Source organism: Poromitra crassiceps (genome assembly GCF_964638095.1).
Source record: "Poromitra crassiceps genome assembly, chromosome: 8".
NCBI classification, from domain to species: Eukaryota; Metazoa; Chordata; class Actinopteri; order Beryciformes; family Melamphaidae; genus Poromitra; species Poromitra crassiceps.
In genome coordinates, this window is record NC_139629.1 from 49,373,822 (window position 1) to 49,382,776 (window position 8,955).

Genomic DNA, 8,955 nt, shown 5'->3' on the forward strand with positions numbered 1-8,955 from the left:
ATTAGAGATGGTCTGTGTAGACATAATCTTACCCAAAACCCGACCCATACTAGTGGGAGTATGCTATAGACCCCCAAAACAGCAACACTTCTATGATTTTTTTGAAACACTTTGCAGTGAGATTAATCTGGCTAAAAACGAGGGTATTCTTGTTGGGGATTTTAACACTGATGTGCAGAAAAAACCTAAACAGAGTAGCCTAGTAGATAAACTGAATAGACTCGGAAAAATGCATGGTCTGAAACAACTAATTAAAGAACCAACACGTATATGTGGCAACAGTAAAACAATACTGGATTTGATCTTGGTGTCCGATTCTGAAAAAATTAGTCAGTCAGGAGTTCTAGCATATGGTGTTAGTGATCACATGGTTACATACTGTACTCGCAAACGCACCAAAGTTCCCCACACGCAAAGTGATTTCGTAAAAACAAGGACAACAAAACAGTATTCAAAGGAACGTTTTGTGGAATCCCTGAGTACTATAAACTGGGCCGACATACTAAACAGTACTGATGTAGATGAGGCATGGAGTCTTTTTAAAGGAAAGTTTTTGTCTGTTCTGGATTCATTGGCCCCAGTCAAGCACATAAGAGTCAAGCAAAGTACAGCTAAATGGATTACCCATGAGATATTGGAGATAATTAGGAATAGAGATAGCACACTAGCCAAGTTTAAAAAGACAAACCAGCAGCATGACTTTGATGAATATGTTCGACTAAGGAACCAAGCTAAATATAAAATTAATAAAACAAAATCACAATACTATGAAACTGCTGTTAATGAAAACCTAAAACAGCCTCAGAAATTGTGGTCAGTCTTAAAGGATATTGGATCCACATCTTCTAGTAAAGCCAAGTCTCAGAATATCAGTCTAGAAATTGATGGAGCCATCTGCCAAGAGAAAACAAAAATAGCTAATCACTTTAATGATTTTTTCACCACAGTAGCCTCATCCCTGGTGAAGAAGCTAGATGCTGGCAAAGGACAATATGGTTTTCCATTTGTTCAAAACTTTTATCATAGCCTCAACATAGCAAACAACAGTTTCGAACTTGGTACGGTAACAGAGAATGATGTCTTAAACATTCTCAATAAAATGAACACATCCAAAGCGACAGGGCTGGACAACTTGCCTGCTAGATTCATAAAGGATAGTGCCAGTATAACAGCTAAAATCCTGACACATATTGTAAATCTCTCAATAGAAACTGGGAAGTTCCCAAATGACCTGAAATCAGCTAGAGTTGTCCCCCTGCATAAAAAAGGTAGTAAAAGTCAGGCCAGTAACTATAGGCCTGTATCAATCCTAAATGTACTGTCCAAGGTCTTTGAACGACTGATACACAATCAAATGGAAGACTATATCACCAAACACAAAATACTTTTCAAATATCAGTCAGGTTTCAGAACAGCTCATTCTACAGACACATGTCTAATAGATTTGTTTGACTATATCAAAATGGAGAGTGAAAAAGGGAACTACACTGGCATGGTGATGCTTGATCTACAGAAGGCATTCGATACGGTAGATCATAATATCCTTTTGATGAAATTAGAATGCATTGGACTAAAAGATGTAGCTGTAAATTGGTTCAGATCCTATTTATCAGACAGAGAGCAGGTGTGTAAAGTAGGAGAGGCGGTGTCCACAGTCATGAAGGTCACATGTGGAGTACCACAAGGATCCATCTTAGGACCACTGTTATTTTTAGTTTATATTAATGACATGCCAACTGCAGTGACATCCAGAATGATGATTTATGCAGACGATTCCACTTTGCTTGTTTCAGGTAAAGACACACAAATAATTGAACAACGTCTCAGCAGTGAACTGTCTCTCGTGAAAGACTGGTTGGTAGACAACAAACTTTCGTTAAACCTGGGAAAGACAGAGTCGATTTTATTTGGAACCAAACGTAAGCTTAAGGGAAACAACACAATCAATGTGGAGTGCGAAGGTAATAATATTGACTCTAAATCCAATATTAAATACCTAGGAGTCTATCTGGACCAGACTGTTTCTGGGGAGGAAATTGCAGCCACAGCTCTATCTAAGATTTCAAAAAAGCTGAAATTTCTATACCGATATACTCGTTGTATGAATTTTAAGGTGAAAAAACTGCTGACATCATCTTTAATCCAGTGTCATTTTGATTATGCTTGCTCAGCATGGTACAGCGGACTTTCCCAAAAATTGAAGAACAAAATGCAGGTAGCACAGCACAATGTAATCAGATACCTGCTTAATGCTCCTCCTAGGACACACATAGGACCAACAGAAATGAAAAAGGCAGGAATTCTACCAGTAGAAGATAGAGTGAAACAACTAAAACTCAACCATATGTTTGATATAGTTCATGATAGGGCCCCAGCGTACATGAACAGCAATGTAAATATGGTGAGAACTCAACATGACTATAACACCAGAGCTAGTATCATGTCATGCAGCGTTCCATCAGTTAAGGGTAAACTAGCTAGGAGCTCATTTTTCTATACTGGCATTCCATTATGGAACCAGTTACCCTTGAATATTAAATAGAGCCGATCAAAAGCCGTCTTCAAAACCAAAGTAAAAGTACATCTGTGGGGAGAATTAATGGGTCTGATTCCTAGGTAAGGATATTTTTCATTTTTACTTTATTTAAGGCGATTAGGTTTTTATAGTGTAGGCCTATGTATTTTTGTTTTCTGTATGTTGTGTCTTTGTATAGGTACCATCGAGGACCACTTTGGAAATAAGTGTTTTAATTAATGCTTTAAGTGCTATCCTCTGGGATTTTTTTAATTTGTGGTGTCATTTTTTTTAAATGATTGTGTTATTTTGAAAATGTGATACTTTTATGAAATTCCTAATAAAAATTCAATTCAATTCAATTCAACCTGTCAAGTCTAACTGAGAACAGACATGTACATGACGAATATAGTATATAGGTGAACATTTTATGCAATGTAATATCAAAATGTAATACAAGTCGTATTAACAACAATCACCTACATGATAAAAAAAACATTTTACAGACATCAGAGATACAAAAACAAACTAACAAAGTGTATTGAGTCTTAGCCTTTTTAAACACAAACATAGCCATAGGACATGTCACAGTACATGAGGAAGACTACAGGAAGTGGAACCAGTCAGGTATGCCAAACAAAACCTATGACTTTTCATATGAAATTTAACTAGGTTTTATCATCTGCTGCATGCTATCCGATCTGCTTAGAACACTGCATAGCTAAAACTAAGGAATTCAAAGCATGTACTGTATTATCCTCACTCCTTATCAGTGTTGCGGGTAACTCATTACAAAAGTAATATATTACATGTGATATATTACTTTTAGCAGTAACTGAGTAATATAACTTATTACCAATAGGACTTCAGTAATATTATACCAGTTACTTTGTCAAGTAACACAAGTTACAAATTGAGTTACATTTTCAAAGCACTATTTAAAAATGAAGATACAATCATTTCCTAATGAAATTGTGTTTTTATGCAATTAACCACTATAGATGACAATAAAGAAAAAGGATGACATTTAGAATTTTGGATGGTTTACACTGATGGTTTAAATTATATTTCAGGATGGTTCTCGGACAGCGATGTCATTCTGCTACTGCAGTTATTTTGGTGAAAGTAATGCAAAAGTATTGTACTTTTGTACTCTACACAGACAGTAATATTGTAAAGTACCTGATTACTTTCAAATTAAAGTAACTAGTAATATGTAGTATATTAGATTTTGAAAGTAACTTGCCCAACACTGCTCCTTACCTATTAGAATACAGTATCAGCATTGATTAGTTGACATTATTTTGATTAGACCTTTCCTTAATGTTAATACATACAAAAATAAGGAGTGTTCACAAGTCTCAAATCCAAGTCAAGACTCAAGTCTTTGAGGACTTAAGTAGTCCAAGTCCCCATCTCTGCCTGGAAGTTAAATAAAGCTTTCAGTATCTAGCCTATAATATAGGAATATTATATCATAGGAATATTGTCGAGAAATCGTCATGTCTTGTGCGTGTGTGTGTGGGGTGAGGGGCTTCCTGCCTGTTGACCAGAGTTTCAAATAAAATGCATCTTTCTTCATTGGTTTCCTTTCTAGAATGACCTTTGTTAGGGCTTCTGAATACAATAGAGAGGCAAAGTGAACGTTACTTCCTGCTTCAGCACTGTACCAGAGATTTTCTTCCACCATTCATTTCCCCATAGACATTGCGTAAAATGCTTATTTAGAATTGGGAGAGACCATAGAACATTTCACTCAGACCAAAAATAAAAATTAAATAAAAAATTAAACCCATATTTTTTTTAACATTTTAGTTAAACGAGTTAAATGTTATGCAATCTCTCCTGTTTCTAAATATATCTGAACTGTTTAGTTTGAACAAGTACAACTATTTTTATAAGCACTTTACAAAATGTCTATGGGAAAATAAATGGCGGACGAAAATTTCTGGTACAGTGCTGAAGCAGGAAGTGACGTTCCACGTTCTATAGCTTCCAAAAGCATCACAATTTGTGCCACTCTAAAGCCACCTAGTGGCAATGTAGCTACACACACTCTCTGTAATAGCCAAAGAAAAGCCTGGTTTACCCTGGTCTACTCCCAGTCATTGTTCTGTAAAGATAAGTGAAGACATTTTTATAGTACGGTATGTTTTGTTGAATGTATTACACAATACTTTTTTGACATTTTTTAATTCTCACCCCTGACAAATATCACATTACAAGAAAGAAAAAACAAAAGTGAAAACACTAAAACTCATAGAAACCATGCATTTTCAAAATATTAAAACTAAACTAAACTAGCAAACAGGCTTTAAAAATTAATTAAAACTTAACTGAAATGGAAAACAAGTCTAAACTAATAAAAATAAAAACGAATGAAAACCTTATATAACCTTGGTGTATAGTATATACTGCATGTCCTATTTGACAGAGAGGAGCTTGTTCCCGCTGCAGACAGTGGAGGCGCTCTTCAGCAAGTTAGATGCAGCGGTGTTTCTTCAGAGTATTTAAGTGTCTGAACACTTTGTTACAGCGGCCACAGCTGTAGGGTTTAATTCCAGTGTGGATTCGTTTATGTGTTTTTAGGGAATTTAACAGACTGAACCTGCTCCCACATTGGTCACAGCTGTAGGGTTTAGCTCCAGTGTGGATTCGTTTATGTCTTTTTAGGGAAGTTAACAGACTGAACCTGCTCCCACATTGGTCACAGCTGTAGGGTTTAACTCCAGTGTGAATGTGTTTATGTGTTGTTAGGCTACCTAACTGACTGAACCTGCTCCCACATTGGTCACAGCTGTAGGGTTTAACTCCAGTGTGAATGCGTTTATGTGTTGTTAGGGCACCTAAATGACTGAACCTGCTCTCACATTGGTCACAGCTGTAGGGTTTAACTCCAGTGTGAATGCGTTTATGTGTTGTTAGGTTACTTAACTGACTGAACCTGCTCCCACATTCCTCACAGCTGTAGGGTTTAGCTCCAGTGTGGATGCGTTTATGTTTTTTTAGGTTAGATAACTCACTGAACCTGTTCCCACATTGGTCACAGCTGTAGGGTTTAGCTCCAGTGTGGATGCGTTTATGTATTTTTAGGGAATTTAACCGACTGAACCTGCTCCCACATTCTTCACAGCAGTGGGGCTTCTCTCCACTGTGAATGCGTTGGTGGTTTCTTAGGGGACCTGACCGTTTGAAACAGCTTCCACACTCCTGACAGGAGTAAGGCTTCTCCCCTGAGTGAACACTCTGATGTTGCTTTAAGTTGTGAAGTCTTGTGAATGTTTTGTCACACTGATCACAGCGGTGATGTCTGGGTACGCTGGTGTCTCCCTGTTACCATGGAGAAAGATATAAAGAAAGAATCAGGACAGAGAGACTGTGTGTGTGTGTGTGTGTGTGTGTGTGTGTGTGTGTGTTTGTGTTGCAACATCAGTGCGACAACAACAACAGTGATATTTCTTCACCTCCTCTGAAGAAGTCATCTTGACAGCGTTCCTCTCCTCCTCTGCCAGATGTCTCTCCTCCCGCCGTTCAGCTCTGACATCATCAAACAGAGACAGAAGGTAAGACAGCCGTTCAGCTCTGACATCATCAAACAGAGACAGAAGGTAAGACAGCTCTGACATCATCAAACAGAGACAGAAGGTAAGACAGGGAACACCCACAAAAACAACAATACTAATCAGAAATATAGCCGCAAGCGGCAATACCAGGGGTTCAAGCCTATTGCCCCTGAAGAGGCTTATTTGTCATTGGGCCAAATTTCAGGAATTGGCCCAGTGGTGTGGATGGTTAGAAAAACGGGAAATGAGGTGTTGGTTGTATCGCTGGAATTTGGTAGATTGGTATCAACTTAAATGTGTTATTTTTTCGATGTGAATAGTTATGTTTTCATGACGTTCATTAAATTAAAAATAATGTGCATGCTTTTAAGAGAAATAATGTAACCTTACATGCATCATGTGACAGTGTGTCCGTGGGGGGGTGCGCCGAGTGCTCCAAGTGGTGCTCTGATTTAACTCCCAGCCGCGGGCGTCCCCCCCTCCTCTCTTTCACTCATTCACAACAACACAACAATGCACAGAGAGCGAAATATGGAATTATTTTTGCTTACGTTACGTTGCTGACACTAAGGGGACGGACACTACATAGCCCGTCTGTAAACGATGTTTAAAAGTGCAGAGGTGAAGGGAGCTCAGCTGACTAAACGCAGAGAAACATCCCGACTTCAAAGAGCAACAGGTTAGCGGATGTGATCGATAACATAATCACATTCCATCAAATAAGTCGTCAAACGAGTGTTATTTTGTGACAAGCAAACATTTTCACAAGGAAATGTGCTCAGCAACCCTCTGCCAAGTAACGTTATTGAGTCATGACACTGTTTATTTAATAGGGTGATCTGGTTGTAAAAATAAAACATTTACACCAGAAAGACATTGAAAGCAGTGATTGATAATCAATGAAATCGAATGTTTGTCTGCAAATTGCATCATTGGGAGGTTGATTCTGGGACTCAATATTAACGGGGGGGCAGTATATCAATTTTATATCAATATTGTGATATGAGACTATATATGGCAAGGCTGTCCAAACCTTTTGAATGGGGGCCAGATTTGATAATGTGAAAATATCTGGGGGCCAGCTACTTTTCGCTTCATATGGGTTATAAAAAAAAATACAATACAGGGTGCGTTCGTAAATCCACTCTTGACGCTCTACACTGAAATAAGAGCGTGAAGGTACATTACATTATAATGGTGCTCCCTATTTACAAACGGTCCAGTGTGCGCTCTGGGCGCTCGGAGTGCTATTTCCGAACACACCTACAACTGTTCTCTAAGGATTTAGTTTACGGTCTGAAAACATTAGTTTTGCCTGCATTGTTCCTACTTGGTGCTTGTCTACAAACTGTATAATAGTGCTGTCAAACTGAACTTGCTTCCTGAAACAGTACTGTAGTATATTTTGAGAGATGAGCCATGGCCCGCATGTGGCTGGACTTTGGACATGCCTGATATATGGTCTTAGATTTTGGATATGGTAATATGGCGATACGGCACAAATGTTGTCTTTTCCTGGTTCTAAAGGCTGCATTACAGTAAAGCCGTTTTCCCACATGCGTACCGGAAAATTACCTGTAAGTCAATATCGGACATTTCCCTTTACACTTCGGCTCGCGCATGTGGGAATCTATCAGCGAATTTGCCTGTATGTTGGGGGGCGGGGCGGGACTACAGAGCGGGTGGGGAGTGACGTGTCGGCAAAACTCCGAATGGTGAAATAAGTTTGCTTGTTTATCCGTTCACCTGCGTCGCGTTGAAGCACTTTTTACAGACTGGCTTCGTTTGATGTGTCCGGGCTTGCCTTCGCTGTCGGCAACGTAAGCAAAATACTTCCACATTTCGCTTCGTGCATTTGCTTCGTCTGTGTCCCTGTCGGGCTGTGACTGAAGGAGGAGGACGGACTGTGGCCAGAGAGAGCGAGCAGGCAGCAGAGAGGAGAGGAGAGAGGGGAAAATCAGCACGCCCACACATTATTATCACAAGATCATTTCGCCAGTTTGCTTTAATGTGCGCGAATGATTAGATTATGCCCGCTGGAACATTAAGCAACGTGTGTACACCTCGCCCATGAGTGTCGCGGGAAATGACTGGACCCGTTCTACACTTAAGTCCGCTATCGCGCATAACGCTGTTCTGACTGCCTCGAAACTGGTGAAATCTCCGCGATGACGGGCTCGCGCTTATACCGGCACGACGACTTTCTCACATGCAGGCATTAGACCACGTTCCGGTCATTTAGCGGTACAAAGCGCATGTGGGAAAAGGGCTTAAGTGTTGTTGTGGTGGTCCACTTTCACCTGTGTGTGTGTGTGTGTGTGTGTGTGTGTGTGTGTGTGTGTGTGTGTGTGTGTGTGTGTGTGTGTGTGTGTGTGTGTGTGTGTGAACACAACCACTTACTTAGCTCCATATGTTCTGCTCTTCTCTGTTCCTCTAGTGTGTGCAGTCTCTGGGTCCTCTTGAAGCTGCTCTCCCTCCTGACTGCTCCAGAGTTCCTCCTGTTCCTCTTTAATGTGTGGGGGTTCTGGGTCCTCTTGAAGCTGCTCTCCCTCCTGACTGCTCCAGAGTTCCTCTTTAACTCATTCAGTGCCAGCCACTTTTGGAGAACGGATGCTCCCAGTGCCAGAGTTTTCAGAGCGTTTTCAGTGATTTCTCGAGGCCCACAGAATATTGTGTGATATTACTATGTAAACACCGAACACGCACAAGAACGAGCTGGCTCTATTGTATCATCAGCAAAAAAAAGTTTATTGATACCATTTTCCGTTCTTTAGTTATGAGCCGGAGAAGATAGGTTGTTTTCAGCGTTTTCAGGCTTTTCAAATTATTAGCTGAGATAATCCGCCTTTTGTGAAATGCAGCATTTCAAGCACATTC

At 39.8% G+C, this 8,955-nt stretch overlaps 1 long non-coding RNA gene across 1 annotated transcript; it reads right to left on the reverse strand.

Moving 5' to 3' along the window:
- Window positions 1-5,622: 5,622 nt before the first annotated feature.
- On the reverse strand, window positions 5,623-8,612 carry LOC310781195. Its single transcript, XR_014552958.1, has 3 exons — window positions 8,479-8,612; window positions 5,980-6,052; window positions 5,623-5,845 (listed from the first exon to the last, which is right to left on the reverse strand). It is a non-coding gene; the product is annotated as an uncharacterized lncRNA (long non-coding RNA).
- Between the last annotated feature and the right edge of the window lie 343 nt (window positions 8,613-8,955).